This window comes from Lynx canadensis, chromosome F2 (assembly GCF_007474595.2).
Source record: "Lynx canadensis isolate LIC74 chromosome F2, mLynCan4.pri.v2, whole genome shotgun sequence".
Classification (NCBI taxonomy): Eukaryota; Metazoa; Chordata; class Mammalia; order Carnivora; family Felidae; genus Lynx; species Lynx canadensis.
Window position 1 is genome coordinate 64018127 of NC_044320.2, and position 18050 is coordinate 64036176.

An 18050-nucleotide genomic window follows, 5' to 3' on the forward strand; every position below is an offset into this window, starting at 1 on the left:
GAAGAATAAAATTGAGCTAATTTTGAATTAAATATTTGCAAGATTTTGAACTTTAATTTGAAGTTTGGTAAATTTAGGTTTAATTTCAATTATAGGACCCCCAGTTTTATCTATTTTGTTTATTTACTTTTTAAGTTTATTTATTTATTTTGAGAGAGAGAGCATACAGGACGGGTGGAGAAAGAGGAGAGAGACAGAATCCCAAGCAGGCTTCACACTGTCAGTGTAAAGCCTGATGTAGGGCTCGAACTCAGGAACCATGAGATGATGACCTGAGCCGAAATCAAGAGTTGGGCTTTTAATTGACTGAGCCACCCATGTGCCCCGACCCTCAGTTTTAAATTACAGAATAGTTGTTGTCAGACCATATTACATCTAGAATATAAATTTAAAATGTTTACTAATAATTTCTTTTGCATAAATATTAAAATTATAATACTGATGATGGTTTAATTAAGTCAATAATAAAGGGAACTATCAATTTAGTTTCTTGGATTATATGAGGATATAATTTTTTGAAATTTTTTTATTTTTACATTTATTCATTTTTGAGAGACAGAGCACAAGTGGGGGAGGGGCACAGAGAGAGAGAGAGAGACACAGAATCTGAAGCAGGCTCTAGGCTCTGAGCTGTCAGCACAGAGCCCGTCGAGGGGCTTGAACTCACAAACTGCGAGATCATGACCTGAGCTGAAGTTGGCCGCTTAACCAACTGAGCCACCCAGGCGCCTCAAGGATATAATTTTTTAAACCAATTAGCTTTGGGATTTATCTTATTGAAGATAATTCATATTTTCTTATATATAAGCAGTCAAAATAATTGGTTATGGACATCTTTTCTTGGCTGGACTTCATGTAAACATCTGGCTTCCATTCTTCCCATGCTGTTTATCCACAGGAAGATGGTTATTACAAAATAAAACAATCTCAGCAATATGGAGAAGTACTGTTGTGTGAGGGTATTTTCACATACACATACAAACACCTCTATAGACTTACATATATTTCTAAAACAGAGCTGGAGGCACCTGAGTGGCTCAGTCGGTTGAGCATCTGACTCTTGATTTCAACTCATGATCCAAAGGTCATGGGATCAAGTCCCACATCAGACTCCGTGTTGAGCAAGGAGTCTGCTTGAGATTCTCTCTTTCGCCCTCTACTGTTCTCCCCTGCTGTCTCTCTCTCTCTCTCTCAAATAAAAAAATAAAAATAATTAAAAATAAAATAAAACAGAGTTGCTTACTTTTTCTTTACAATACAATAAAAATCCTATTTGGACTACAATTTTACTTGTGTTTACTTTGCAAACTCCTGCTATTCTAGTTTCCTGGAACTGGACTGAAAATAAATTTCTTCACCTTCTTTTTGGGGGGGGAGAATTCATTTATTACCAAATGTTTTCATCATTCTCTGAATCTACACATACATGACACTAAATTGTATGTATTAATTGACACACTTCAAGTTTCAGAACTGTGATTTTCATACTAAATTTCTTAAAAGCCTAATCTAGTTGCTGCTTAGCATTATGTTTGTCACAAACTGGGATCCATGTAAAACTTCCATATTCACACAGATCGAAATACTCAAAATTGTGCCTATAGTTGAAAAGCACATGTCAGTTAATTATCTGCAAGCATAAATTGCATTTTGCTACTCTCTGCTAAACTTGCCTCTTCTACATCAAGTTCAAAGGAAGGACTTAAGGCAAGTATTTGCTAAAGGAGGCCCAGTAGCATTTAAGGCAGTTCCAGATCAATTCCTACCACACTCTTCCAACTTTAGCTGCTTTTCCCCAGCATGTATTTATATGCTCAGAATTGTGTTTCACTCAAAATATCTATTCTTCCTGGTGTTTCTGACTTCACTGACTTCTTCTACATGGAAACTCTCCTATCATCTACATCTCTTTAATCTTGCCCTTTCTTTCAAGCACAGCTCAAATATCAGCCCTTTTATGTTATCTTCTGGTCATCTTGGCAAGTAATTCTGAGCACCCATTACACTTTCTACCTGTCTGCCGCACTTTCTTTATTATGCCCTGAAGAATGGTCTGAGTATTTGGCCATATCTTGCTTACTGGAGTGGGAACCTCTTGAAGATATAGACTGTGTCTATTCAAGTCTTCTGTTCATTTTTTAATCAGGTTGTTTTTTTGATATGAGGTTGTATGATGCATTCATTTTAGCATGACCCACCCACACTGCCCTGAAATGTGCGCAGTCAAGAAGTGTTTGTTAGGGGTGCCTGGGGACTCAGTTGGTTAAGCAGCTGACTCTTGATTTTGGTTCAGGTCATGATCTCACAGTCATGATCTCACAGCCCTGAGATCGAGCGCCATGTCAGACTTTGTGCTGACAGTGAAGAGTTTCCTTGGGGATTCTCTCTGTCACTCTCTCTCTACACTTCCCCCCCCCCCACAACTCACATGTGCACTTTCTTTCTCTCAAAATAAATAAATAATATTTAAAGAAAAAAGACATTGTTGGAACAATTAATTCCAATCCACTTCCTTACTTATTTTGGTTTTTATGAATAGAAAATTAAATAAAACAGGATAGAAATTATTCTGTTCTAATTGCTGCTTTTCAGCCTTTATGACAATCACTTCCTCATCTTTTTCTAGCATGTCTAAGATTCATTACTTAAATACTGGACACATGTTTCTATTTTAAGTTGCTCTCTTTCTAGCAACCAGTTCTGGGTTCTCCATTCCATTTGAGCTTGGTTTCACTCAGTCTTTTTTTTTTTAATGGTTATTTATTGATGTAGTTAGAGAGAGAGAGAGAGCATGAGCAGGGGAGGTGCAGAGAGAGAGAGAGAGAGGAGAGAGAGAATCCTAAGCAGGCTCCGTGCTGTCAGCACAGAGCCTGACTTGGGACTCCATCCCATGAACTGTGAGATCTTCACCTGAGCCAAAATCAGAGTCAGCTGCCTAATCGACTGAGCCACACAGGTGCCCCTGGATTCACTCAGTCTTACTTGTACTGATTCTCTTTGCTTATAGTCTCTTCTTTCTTACTTAGTGCCCATTAAGTGGAGGCCATATACATCACATTTCACATTCAAAAGTGGTTTCTTGCTATTAGTGTGCTTGTTCCTCTCTGAAGGCATTCGAAAATTTTCCCTGTACTCTGGCGCTTACAGGTTAGGCAGTAACCCAATTAGACTTCTGCTTACGTCTTTTGTGGTGATGTACAACACACAGTAGTTAATAAATGCTCAGTTTTTTGTGGTTGGAAAAATTGGATAGATGACTTATGGTCAGTTCTATGCATTAGTTTCACCATTTTCTATCTTAGATACCAAAATCCTTTATTTTTCTTTTTTCTCTTTCTTCTGTATACACTACGCATTGCCTCTAACCTCATCAAATTGGATTATCTTTACAGTCTCAAATATACCCTGTGTATAGAGTATACACCCTTCATATACCAATTTTTGTGCTCACCGCAAACAATCAAATACTGTAGCAATATACAGTCAATATCGTATAATTGTTAAAACTGTAGACACCCAAATAGATGAGCCTGGGTTTGAATCCTAACTTTGTCTCTTATTTCCTCACCTTGTTTTCTCTTTTTGGGTAATTTACTTAGGATTTCTAATTTTCTTTCCTCCTCATCAACTGAGCATAATAATAAGATCCACCCTGGGACACCTGGGTGGCTCAGTTGGTTAAGTGTCTGACTTTGGCTCAGGTCATGATCTCATGGTCGTGAGTTCAAGCCCCACGCCAGGCTATGTGCTGATAGCTCAGACCCTGGAGTCTGCTTCGGATTCTGTGTCTCTGTCTCTCTCTGCTCCTCCCCTGCTCACGCTCTGCCTCTCTCTCTCTCTCAAAAATAAAAAAATAAATATTAAAAAAAGTAAAAAGATAATAAGATCCACCTCTTAGGACACTTACAAGAGACAAATGCGACCCTGTATGTAGACTGCTTGTATTTTGTCTTGCACATATTAAGGGCCAGATAAATGGTAGTCATTATTAGTTTAGTGATGGTCATTCTAGAGGACTTTCTGTTCTGTTATGTGGCATGGTCTAAGGATCTCCAAGATAAACTAACTCATAAATACCTCCTCTAGGATGATGAAAATGCCCGCAAGGACAGGGCGGAAAAAAGGACAAAACAGAGCATGATTAATGTTCTTCCCTTTGGCTTCTTGACCATTTTGTATGTTCTGTAGGTACCTGGAATGATAAGAACTTATTTATCGATTCATCGAAGTCAGAAAAAGGAGAAAACTAGAAACCAGAAACAAATTAGTGATTAGCTTTACACATTTGCTTCTTAATTTTATGATCATTATAGAAATTTGTGTACTAAATGTCTAAAGTTAGAATTGCCTTTCAAAGGCTGTGTTTCAAGGGAAGACAGGATGCGTGTATCCCTGGTTTTGCTATGTAAGTTTCTAGAAACATTAAGCCATTTACTTTAGCATCAAAACGTTCTTGCTTAAAGTTTGTAAAATTTGAATTACTTAGAGATCATTCTTAAACTTCCTCAGCTTTTTAAAATCAGTGGGGTGACATTTATTGCATTTGTTTTGAAAGGCAATTGCTTTTCTCATGTGTCCTTGCAATTCCTCAGAGGTGGTTTCAGAATGGCGGCTCACTGTATAGACGATTTCATTCTTCACTCCAAAAGCTATTGATTATTACCGCTTGTATTTTCCGTGTGAACTTATGCTCTCCTGATAGGAGCCAGCCAAGCATTTATAAAAATCAAATAGATACAATAACTACTACATTGATTTAGAAATACAAGGAATTGGTTTTGATTCAGTGTCTGACTGTAATCTTTAGGGACAGCATGCCTTCACCTTGGATTTTTGGCTGCCTTTGATTCAAATGTTGACAGTAAATAACCTTGTCTGATTCAGTTCAAGTTCTCTTGACACTGGTTTTTCTGGCTTGTTTGCCTCTGTCTCAAATTGAGCCTAAGCATTATTCACAAATCTGGTATGATTCATTGCTTAGGTTATAGAAAAGGCATTCACATTCCACTCTAAGGCTGTCACCATGAAGCCCACAGAGGAAAAAAAAATAAAAGGTTTCCAGTAATTGGGTGGAGCAAGGTGTGGGTCTGAGACCTTCCTTAACCATTCTAAAAGAAGTCATTTTAGTGGAATGAACTCATGTTGTGGGGTGGGAGAGTTGGTGCCTTATTTTTAATTTTAAGGGGATTTACACCACATTCTTCCTTCTTAACAAAACAGTGGCAGCAATAAGGGCATTACCTGCCAACATGAGCTGATGTAAAACAGACTTGAAGAACTCCCTCCATTGTCTACGCTAAAACACCCACTCATTATACACCCTCCAGTTGTGATGAAGGATCTGATTTTGCTGTAAATGTCAGCCAAAGCCTGGTTTGTTTTTTCCCCCCGTCAGGATTTCAAAGGTTACTCAAAACAATGTTGCACAGAAATTATAAAGAGACGGAGGTTTTCCTGATGAGAATCTGATCTCTGTGACTTGCTTTTTATTATAATGTTCTTATACGCAGGCTTCTGTTGACTCACCCTTCAATAGTTAACCTCTGAAGTCAGCATTGGACGTCTGGCTTATATGTAAACTAACACCAATTTGTGGCCGGCAAAATATGATTTCAAAGGCCAGTTACTTTAAGAAAAACAAGCTATTTTTTAAGCTGAAAGAGAGCACCACAAACCATCATTGGGTGTGCAGCATTTTTCCTGTATTTAAAATATCAATGTACCATTTTATAGCTAATTAATCCTTCAAATAACAAAGAATCATAGCAGAGATTTGCTATTGTGTTTTGATCATACTGACTTACAGAAATATGATGATTTGGGGACAAAGACTTCTTTTTGTACACACAGTAAAATCACACCTTCTATTTACCCATTCAGCCATTTTTTGTTGTTTTTGTTTGGTTTCTGCTCAAGCACATGTCAGCAATTTTGTTCGTGTCCATGCAGTAAAAATGACAAAGCAAATTGGTATTGGAATCTCCTTAACAAATTCTATGTAGAGATCCATGAACTTCCATGAATGGTGGTGGTTCTATCCTTTATGATGTTGGCTTGGGGGTAGAGGGTGATGCTAGAGGATGGAATATAGACGGTGGTCAGCCCTAATGCAATACTTTGGGAAAGTCCCCAAATTTGAATGTTTCGGACATTGTTTCAGGCAATTTCATTGCCTCTGACAGTAGAATGAGATGGAGAGTAAAATAATTCCTGGGATCTGTTTTCCTAACTCATCCCAACAGGTTTTCTTGCACGCAATGCTTATTCCCTCCTCCTCTTTACTCCTTGTTATTCTACCTGGAAGATGGTTTCTTCAATTCTGCCTGGTTAATCTGTACCATTTTTCTTACACCAGTCAACAATCTAGCTTGCAGTTAAACACTAACCAGTTTGCATCACTTCCCATTAGTTCTGGCTACCTCTGAAATCCCAGAACACTGGTCACTGCCAGGGATATTAGCATTGAAGCTATTGTTCTATTTGTCTCGTCTACCAGGTGGGAGAGTAAATTCCTTGAGTTCATGAAGTGAGACTGTTCAATGTATATTTCATATCTTTTTCTTCTCTATCTTCCACTGCTGACATGGCGAGTGTGTCATAGAAATAACAGTCAGAAGACGCCTAATGATTATCTTGTTGAACTCTGCAATTTTCCCAATAAGGGGTTGCCGAACACTCCCTGGAGACCCAGAATTTATGATCATAGAGGCGGTCCCTCTCATTATTTTACAGCATTAATTGTTGCAAAGTTTTCCCTATTTAGAGCAAAGCTCCCCTGCTGTTGTACTGAATGAAGCATCATTGCCAGTAATTTTTAAAGTCCTATTTCCAGGGTAGAAACGCTGAAAGCAGACAATACATCTGCACCTCTGATGAATCCAGGTTTCCATTCATTCAGCTGGAGACACAACAAACCAAAATGTGCTCTCTGGGCTGAGATAAATATGAAATTAGATGCATTGCACAAGTGCTGTTCTGTTGGTAATATTTGTTTGTTTCTTTATTCATTTATTTATTTGCTATTACTCTCCTGGAGAGTTCTCTTTAGCAAATGGGAATGAATAGCACAAGTAATATGTAAAGAAACGAGTTTCCTACCTCAGATGAATTAAGAAAATGTGACCTATGAAGCCTTCCAGGTACTGTAAAGAAGAAAAGGATTAAACAAGGAAAGAAATCCTAAGTTTCAAATCAGTTTCAAAAGTTCCAAGCAAATATTTGGTTGAAAGGATGAGGTTTTGTGGATTTCATGAAAACAATAAAATGAAGGCCATGAACCAATTAGTCTCTCTCTGTTTTTAATCACTTGCAACACTGATACTGAATGACAAAATCATTAGGGCCTTTTGTGTCTCTATGGCTTATTTTTCACTCAATCTTAATTTGTTTTTGGAATATAGTTTGTATTTTTGCCAGCATAAAAAGGCCAGTGGCAGTATGGCAAACATTTTGCTTCTTAATAAAGCTCAAAGAAATGCTAAATGCAAATAATGCAGTGGTGGGGTTTTTTGTTTGTTTGTTTGATATTTTGTTTTTTGGGTTTTTTTGGTCTGTTCTCTTTAAACAGAGATGTAGTGAAATACAGTGAAATGCTGACATAATGAAGACAAGTTTTCTATGATGTGAAATTTTTATAGTTGCTGGTTTATTAGAAATTTCCAGATATACTTTCCAAATATAAATTCTTAAATCATGTTATCTCTTCATTAAGGCCAAAACCAAAAACAAAAACAAACCCTGCAAATATGCATCTGGTTATTCAATTACACATGTGCTTGCTATAGGAACTTTGCAAAATTGGAGTACATAGTGTCTATTGTGAGAAATTTTCCTTACACAAAATACTAGGGGAGAAAACCAAGAAACTAAATAACTAGAAGAACATATGGAAGTGCATGGAAAATACTGTGGAAAATCCCAGGACAAATGACTAATGCTCAGTTGGAAATAGTTAGATATCACAACAGGGGCATAGAGACTACTGCATTTTGTTTTAAAACTATTAGTTCATGATGAATAGTCTTGGAGCATTTTGAACCAGGGATGTAGCCTTACATTTCTTTAAGAAAAAATCATGCTTTTGTATCTTTTAGGTGAAAATGCTAGCGAGAGGCAAACAATGAGAAACTGAAAAACTGCAGACTTGAATGGGGGACAATCGCGGCGAGGCAAAAGCGTCGCTGTTAATTTGTTTCAGTGCCTCGTACTCGAAACTCCGTCTCACAGCTTCCTTCAAAGAAGTTTAAAATTGAAAATGTGAACAGTGCTTCCTGCCTGACCAGTGAGTGCTTGTAGCAAGCACCACTCCCATAATTGAACCTTTCTCACAGAAGTAATGTCTATTAGGTGACTTAACAAGGGGGTGCACGAGGTGGTCACGAGATGGATGTCAGTGACAATGATTCCTTGCTGATGCTTTCTATTAAATCTAGATGTGCTGCCACACATTGATCAACTGCACAAAACCTAATGATAAATAAGTCAACCAGGCTTCCAAATCGTCGTATCTGTATTGACGAACCCTGAGGTGAGCCTTCTGCACAAGGTTATGATGGAAATGGCAGTAGAATCTATAGCACCGTGACTCACGATGTCCACCAGGGTGTAGCACCATTCATTTTATTTGGTCCCTCCAGAAAGGCTCGACTTTTTTTTCCTTTTTGTCTTTTTTTTTTTTTTTTTTGAGAGAGAGAGAGAGAGAGAGAGAGAGCATGCACACATGAGCAGGAGAGGGGCAGAGAGAGAGAGGGACAAAGAGAATCCCAAGCAGGTTCCACGCTGTCAGCACAGAGCCTGATGCAGGACTCTATCTCACCACTGTGAGATCACGACCTGAGCCGAAATCAAGAGTCAGATGCTTAACCAACTGAGCCACTCAGGCACCCCTAAGCCACTCAGGCACCCCTAAAGTGCTAAGGGAAGACAGTACATATGCATAAAACACATATTTCAGATGTACTGCTACTTAGAAAGTACATACTCACTGTCTCTGAACAAAATTTTTTGGCAATAGAATCTGGCGAGAGGAAGAGCAGATAAAAGAGAGTGTACACGCAATATAAGAAAAAACGAGGAGCAAAGAAAAAGAAAACCTATGGGGATACCTAAGCAATCTCTGCCAGTGTAAATCTGAAATTTAATACAACGTAAGAAAAGATTTCTAAACTGATAGGGCCATGATGCAAATGCAAACAAATCAAACCAACCTGGAAATAAATTTCAATTTGATTTTAATTAGATATGGTGAAGAGGATAGGTAATAACATGACTGTCTTGTTTCATTAGAGGACTGTGCAAGTATAGTTTAATCCTTGATATTGAACGACGAATTAAATTCATTTGTAAAAAGTTATGAGTGTAATCTAGAGTAAAAAAGATACACACACACACACACACACACACACACACACACACACACAGTTTTAAGCCCATGAGATGACAAAAGGAATAGAATAAATTGAGTAATCAAACTACCAATAAGAATATGAAATTCAGACACAGCAAATATAAAACCTGCAGAAAAATGGCAAGGAAGGGTCAAACAGGTCAATAAACATAATAAGTGGGATGAATTAAATCCTCAAATATAGAAAGGCACAAATTCTAAAAATCCAATTTAAAAAAATCAGTTGCATTTTTTATTACTAGATACACATAACAGACAAATTACCCCAAATGAATGGACAAAAATAAATTTATTAATACCTGCACTGGTAACCGTGATAACTACTTAAATATGTTTCTGAGTAAAAAAGCATTCTGTTGGACTGAGCATGAAAACTCAGGGTTAAAAGATGACATTTATCAAGAAGTTATGGCATCCATATGTGTTTATGCTTTAAATGATATGGAATTAAAATTTATAAAGCAAAAATCATTAGAGGTAAAAAGAAATTCCTCAAATCACAGTATGGTAGTTTATACTGTAAGTCGACTGGTGTCTGCACTACTGATATTCCAGATGGAATCATTTTTCTTTTGACTAAAGAGCACCCTTCAGCATTTCCTGCATAGCGTGTAGGTGGTAATGAATTTTCTGTTTTGATTTGTCTAAAAATATTTTTATTTCACCTTCATTTCTGAAGTACAGTTTTTTTGGTTATAAAATTTTCAGTTGCAAATTATTTTCCTTTAGCACTTTAAATATTCCATTGTCTTATTTTTTTATTTCTTTTTTCTTTTTTTCTATTTTCAGCTGTTTATACTATTGTTGCCCCTCTGTGAATACTGCGCTATTTGTCTCAGGCTGCTTTCGAAATTTTTCTCTGTCTTCTCTTTTCACTTTTGTTTGTTTACCCCATCGTGATTTGGTATGCTATTTTTCCTCACCGAACAAAAAAATTCTTGGGGCACCGGGTTGGCTCAGTTAAGCATCCGACTTCAGCTCAGATCATGATGTCATAGCTTGTGAGTTCGAGCCCCACGTTGTGCTCTGTGCCGACAGTGCAGAGCCTGGAGCCTGCTTCGGATTCTGTGTCTCCCTCACTCTCTGCCCCTTCCCCACTCATGCTCTGTGTCTCTCTCTCTCAAAAATAAACATTAAAAAAATGTTTAAAAAAATTCTTATTGGAATACACTTTAGAATCTCAGACTTGATTTCCCCATTGGTGTGGAAATTCTTATTCTTATCACCAAGTATCTTTTGTAGTCCATTCTTGTTCTTCTTTTAGAAACACAGCACACATGTTGTTAGACCCTCTGTCATACCTCCTGTTTGTCTCTTACATGTGTTTCTCTTTAATTTTTTTCTTTTCCTCTATAAACTTTAGTCTGGATGATTTATTCCAATCTACTTTTTCAGCTTACGCATACTTTTTTCTTTCTAAATTGATTATTTTGGAATTTCATCTTTTCCAGTTTTATTGAGATATAACTGACATGGAACATGATACTATTAAAGCTGTACAACGTAATTGTTTGAGACATGCGCATGTTGTGAAATGATCATCCCACTCAGTTTAGTTAGCAGCCACCACCTCATAGTTACAATTGGTTCTTCTCGCAATGAGCACTTTTAAGATCTACTCTTTTAGAAACTTTCAAAAATAAAACACAGTATTGTCAACTATAGTCACCATGCTGTCCATTACATCCCAAGAATTTACGTTATAAGTGGCAGTTAGTACTTTTTGACCACCTTCACCCATTTCCCCCAGCCCCCACTACCTGCCTCTAGCAACCACCAAACTGTTCTCTGTTTCTGAGTTTGGCCTTTTTAGATTCCACATATAGGTGAGATTATACAGAATTTGTTTTTCTGTCTGACACACACACACACACACACACACACATATATATGTGTATTTATATATTTACATGTATATATAAATACATACATACATATATACACACACACACACACATATATATATATATATACACCCCACATTTTCTTTTTGTGTCCATCCATCGACAGGCACTTAGGTTGTTTCCATGTCTTGGCTACTGTAAATAATGCTGCAGTGAACATGGAGTTTCAGATATTTCTTTCAAGTAGTGGTTTCATTTCCTTTGATATGTACCCAGAGGTGGAATTGCTGAATCATATGGTAGTTCTATTTTTAATATTTTGAGGAACTTCTATACTGTTTTTCATAGTGTCTGCACCAATTTACATTCCCACCAATATTGCACATGGGTTCCTTTTTCTCCACATCTTCGCAAACTCCTGCTATCCTTCGTCTTTTTGAAGATAGTCTGAAAGGCTTGAGGTGATAACTCATTGTGGTTTTGATTTGTAGTTTTCCTGATGATTAGTGATGTTGAGTATCTTTTCAGGCACGTGTTGGCCATTTGTCTTCTTTGCAAAAATGTCTATTTAGTGCCTCTGCCTATTAAAAAAAATGTTTTTGCACTATGAGTTGTATGAGTTCTATATATATTTTCGATGCTAACCCCTTCTCAGATAAGTCATTTGAAAATATTGTCTTCCATCCTATAGATTGCTTTTGCGTTTTGTTGATGGTTTCCTCTGCTGTGAAGAAGTATTTTATTTTGAAGTAGTCCTACTTGTTAATTTTTGGTTTTGATGACTTTGCTTTTGGTGATAAATCCACAAAATTATTGCCAAGATCAATGTCAAGGAGCTTAACCCCCATGTTTTCTTCCAGGAGTTTTATGGTTTCTGATTTTATATTCAAGTCTTTAATCCATTTCTAGTTGATTTTCCTGTATAGTATAAGATAGGAGTCTGGTTTTGTTCTTTTACATGTGACTGTCCAGTTTTCCCAACACCATTTTTTTTAAGTTTATTTATTTGTTTTGAGAGAATGGGTACAAGCAGGGGAGGGCCAGAGAGAGAGGGAGAGAAAGAAAATCCCAAGCAGGATCCATCCACACTGACAGCACAGAACCCTACGAGGGGCTCGAACTCACAAACTGTGAGTTCATGACTTGAGCCGAAACCAAGACTTGGACACTTAACCAACTAAGCCACCCAGGCTCCCCAACACCATTTGCGAAGGACACGATTCTTTCCACATTGTACATTCTTGACTTCTTTGTCATAAATTAATTGACCACATTTGTATGGGTTTATTCCTGAGCTCTCTATTCTATATGCCAATATGCTACTGTTTTGGGGTTTTTTTGTTTGTTTGTTTTGTTTTTTGTTTTTAGTGTTTATTTATTTATTTTGAAAGACAGAAAGAGCACAAGAATGGGAGGGGCAGAAAGAGAAAGAGGGAGAGAATCTCAAGCAGGCTCCACGCTCAGCACAGAGCCCAATGCAGAGCTCAATCCCACAACCACAAGATCATGACCAGAACCAAAAGTCAAGAGTCAGAAGCCTAAGCAACTGAGCCACCTTGATGCCCCCATATTGCTTTGATATAGCTTTATAGTATAATTTGAAATTAAAAAGAGTGATGCTTCTAGATTTCTTGTTCTTTCTCAAGATTGCTTTAGATATTTCAGGTCTTTTCTGGTTCCATACCAAATTTAAGATTGTTTAGTCTATTTCTGTGGAAAATGCCATTGGAATTTTGATAGGGATTGCATTGAGTTTCTAGATTGCATTGGATAGTATGGACATTTTAACAATATTACTTCTAATACATGACCATGAAATGTCTTTCCTTTTGTTTGCTATTTGTGTTTCCTTCAATTCCTTTTATCAATATCTTACAGGTTTTAATGTACAGATATTTTATCTTCTTGCTTAAATTTATTCCTGAGTATTTTATTCATTTTGATGAAATTATATGTGGAATCATTTCTTAATTTCCCTTTCTTATAGTTGATTGTTGACTTATAGAAACACAGCTGATTTTTATTTATTGATTTTAGATCTTGTGACCTGACTGAATTCACTAAGTTCTAATAAGTTTTTTGGTACAGTCTTTAGGGTTTTCTACATATAATATCATGTCGTCTGCAAATAGTGACAATTTCCTTCTTCCTTTCTAATTTGGATGCCTTTATTTTTTCTGTCTAATTGCTCTGGCTAGCACTTCCAGTAGTATGTAAAAGTGGTTAAGACTGAGCATCCTTGTTTTGTTTCTGATCTTAAAGGAAAAGCTTTTCACTGTTGACTGTGGATTTTTTGTATATGTTGTATATGTTGGCTGTGGATTTGTTGTATATGGTCTTTATTTTGTTAAGGTGTATCCCCTCTCTAACCAGTTTGCAGAGTTATTATGAATGGATGTGGAATTTTGTCAATGGGTTTTCTGCATCTAATGAAAAGATCCTATGATTTCTATCCTTGGTTTCATTACTGTGATGTATGACATTGATTGATTAGCAGATGTTGAAACATCCTTGCATCTCAGGGTAAACTCTACTTGATCCCGCTGTATGGTTGGTTCTTTTAATGTATTGTTGAAGTCAGTTTTCTAATATTTTGTTGAGGATTTTGCATCCATGTTCATTTGGGATACTTGCTTATAACTTTCTTTTCTGATAGGACCTACTTGTGAGCGCACTGAAAAGCTTATGAAATGGACTGGAGTTCTCCATTTGGAGCTGGCAAAAGGCAGGAAAATTTTAAAAACGTATGTTGGTCAAATTTAAAACTTTTCTTTAAACCAAATAACAGCCGATAACTTTGCTTTTCACATCTAAAGTCCAGAATAATTGATTGGTTTTATTAGGTTCAGCCAGTGTTTCCATTTCGACTGAACTAGTGTTTTTAATTTAGGGTGTGATTTGGGGCACTTCAGAGCTCTTGGAGCCATCTAAATTACTAACTATTCATCTACTCCACGTGACTTTATTCCATAAAATTAACTCTATCTATCCATATATATTCAACTAGAATTTGCTTCTATTAGATATAACTTTAAAAATGACCAGGAAGTTTGTTTGGCTTTTGTATCTCCCGATGCTGGACAAGGCAAATTGAAAGAACGTGATTTATTTTCGAATAAGCCTGCTACTTGGATATGGAAATAGGCCATGTTAATTTTTCAGTTTTTTTTCCTGACATTATTTTCTTTTTTATGACTATTAAGTCCTTCCTCTTTGCTTGGTTGTAAATACAGGAAGTAGGTCAGCTCTTCCTTCTCAAAAGAACTAAAGAATAGAAAAAGAAGCTGTCTTTAACTTGACAGTACAGTGCTTAATATGATCCTACTTACATGCCAACTCTTTAACAGAGTGTTTACTCTAAAAAGATATGGGAGGGGCACCTGGGTGGCTCAGTTGGTTCAGCCTCTGACTCTTGGTTTTGACTCAGGTCATGATCTTGCGGTTTGGGGGTTTGAGCCCTGCATTGGGATTCTCTCCCTCCTTCCTTCCCTCCCTCCCCCCGCCTCTCTAAATAAGTAAATAAACGTTAAAACTTTTAAAAATACATGTGGGAAAACATAATCCTAATTCAAGCCCAAAGATTTATTTTTTTATTTATTTATTTTTTTTTTTTAAATTTTTTTTTTCTCAACGTTTTTATTTATTTTTGGGACAGAGAGAGACAGAGCATGAACGGGGGAGGGGCAGAGAGAGAGGGAGACACAGAATCGGAAACAGGCTCCAGGCTCTGAGCCATCAGCCCAGAGCCTGACGCGGGGCTCGAACTCACGGACCGCGAGATCGTGACCTGGCTGAAGTCGGACGCTTAACCGACTGCGCCACCCAGGCGCCCCACAAGCCCAAAGATTTAAACAGCAAACTATAACAAGGCAAGATGTAGGATCATTTATTTTGTTCATAGCTCGAAAACAGTTCGGGAAGGCTGAATAAGTTGTAGTTTTGCATGGGTTGTGGAGCTTTGGTTCAAATTCAGGCTTTTTTTGTAATTATTTATGAGGGTTATTTTATCTTTCTGTGTCTCGATTGTCCTCATCCATAAAATGGGATTAATATTAGGAGTGACTATGTAGAGCTATTGTGCCTGACACAAAGCAAGTTCTCAGTAAAGATTAACTATTACTGTGGACTACAAGTCCTGCATCTTCCATATGGGAAAACCCATCTAGAGGGATGAACAAACCTGGCAGAGCTAGGACTATGGTTCGTATTCTCTGATTTTCATCCACCCAAGATGGCTGTCGAAGTCTGTCAGGACAAATCCTTTCCACTGAGGAAAATAAATTCTGCTTTTACTAGGGGAGAAGAATTGTCTGATCTATAAGTTAACATGGAACATGTCTAATTTTTGAGGTATCTGGAAATCTACCATAAACAAATACTTGAAAATGAAAGATTTTTTGGCACATGCATACTTCTGTTTGACAATTAAAAAAAATCAAAGTGAAAATCTCCTTATGTTGATCATATAACATTACACATAAGAGCATAAAGTATGCATTACAAAAAAAGAAAGAAAGAAAGAAAAGAAACCTTTGTGTCTCCTGAAACTACTCAATATACTATGCTATTTCTGTCAACAGAGTATCAGGTTCTAGATAAACAATTCCACCCAGACTTTTGGGTCAATGCTATTTAATATCATTTTAATTTTTTCACTATAAGCAATGCATTATGAAATATGGTTTAGAGTTTAAACTGAGATAAGCCTTTTAATGATCAGGAGACAAATATTATAATAGCTTTTTTTTTAAATTTGGAATATACAGAGAGTTCTTCAAGTTCAGTAAGCATGTGTAGACCATTTTTTCTACATACACCATGATTTCTTTACAAGACCAGAGCGTGCTACATGAATAGACCTTTCCATAGGGCCTCAATTTTAATTTTCCAGAGTTTGGAGAAGCAGTATCCATCAAGTTCCCTCAACTGTTGAGAATAATGCTGTTTTTGTCACACACAAGGTCTGTTTTGAACTCAAACATACACACCAACTGTAGACCATAGATTTGCAGACCTGTCAGCACAATGCCCCATTACAGATTGTCCCTTTAGCAAGATGACTTCATTTTAGCAGCCTGTTCTGGTTTCTACATCCTTCCAGGTTTCACAGTTCAGTGCAGTCAAACAAGGTGATGGCATTTTTAAGGCTCTAGATTTTATTGGTCTATGAATAAAGGTAGGTGGCCAGGTACCATTTCAGGGTTTCAGCTGGCAACCTGGTACTAAATTTGAGTACACTGAGACTAAGACGGTTGCACTTTTTTTAATACTGGAAACATAAACACTGGCATTTATGGAAATGGTTGCTCTAACAGGAAGTGATTTCATATATCATTAGCTGAAATAAGATTATGGGAATGTCTAACTTTAATCTGAAGTATCATTAAAACTTGGGACATACTATTTCTCAAGAAGAATTTATTAGAATCCAAGCAACCCCTATTTGCATTTTGAGCCTTCTACTTATTGGATGCTAATAAAAACCCTACACCATGGTACTTGCACATTTTTAATTTCCTATTAAGACATAATCATGTCTGAAACAGGCACATATATGGCCCATAAACAGCCATGCCTGTTCTCTAAGTTGTATATATTCTTTACCCAGGAATAAATTTTGCTCAAAAATGGACCGTGCATGTACTGGAAAGAAGAGAGTCAGATAAAGACTATGGTAGGTAGAGAAAAGCTAATGAAGAGACACCTGGCCTCATAAGACTTTAAACGAATTCTTGGCTTTAATAGGAGTGAATGAACAAAGAAAAAAAACGTCCAGTTATACAATAAATAAGTCATGGCATTGTAAAATATAGCACAGGGAATATAGTCAACAATATTATGATAACTTTATATGGTGACAGATGGTAACTAGACTTCTCATGGGAATAATTTTGTAATGTGTAAAAATACCAAATAAGTATGATGTACACCTGTAAATAATAGGAAATTTTATGTCAATCGTGCTTCAATAAAAAATCGTTTAGGTTTTTTAATCTTTCATTTCCTCCCTTAGAATAGAAGCACTAGTAACATGCACTCACAGGCTGGTGACTATGAAATGAGACAATGCACGTTAACAAAAAAACAACTAAGATTTGTCTGTTCTTTCTCTAGACAAATACTCTGCCACATCCTGTTTGAATGTGCTGTGTTTTGCAAAACGATATATAAATAAAAGGAAGCATCACTTGTGTAATGTGTGCATGTAGTATAGACATAACTTGAAAAGTATGTGGCTAACTGTAGCTAAATATGGAACACTTCACCAATTTGGGCATCATCATTGTACAGGGGCCCTACTCATCTTCTCTGTGTCTTTCCAATTTTAGTGTATGTGGTGCAGAAATGAGCTTGACTAACAGTAACTAAAAACCAAAGAAATGAATGTACAAAACTTGCTTCTGTGTTTATTGTTCTTGGCTTACCTCAGTGATTTTAGAATTCTCATGTTCACTTTGATAATTAAACTCTATTGTCTGCTACTTTGTATAATTCTCTCCTTTGTGAACTGAGTTCAGTGAAACACATTCCATATGGGAATGCACTCTCAAAAGCAGAACTGGCCCTTAGGTGTCTAGGGAAGGTCATTCATTCTTGTATCCAATTTTGTCCTATAAGGGGTATGCAGCTGTCCAAGTTTTGCTTTTGTTTCACAGATCATTTAGAACAATTTGAAACCAACAAAACGTCAAAGTTTTAAAAGCAGACTATTCTCAATGTAAAAATTAAAGTACTTGAGGTGAAACACAAGCTCACTCTCCATGAGTGAGCAAGAAAGAAATTTTGGAGACCTCACAACT

At 36.8% G+C, this 18050-nt stretch overlaps 1 non-coding gene across 1 annotated transcript; it reads right to left on the bottom strand.

Moving 5' to 3' along the window:
- Window positions 1-17496: 17496 nt before the first annotated feature.
- LOC115506615 lies at window positions 17497-17600 on the bottom strand. The gene has a single exon (XR_003966458.1). It is a non-coding gene; the product is annotated as a U6 spliceosomal RNA (small nuclear RNA).
- Between the last annotated feature and the right edge of the window lie 450 nt (window positions 17601-18050).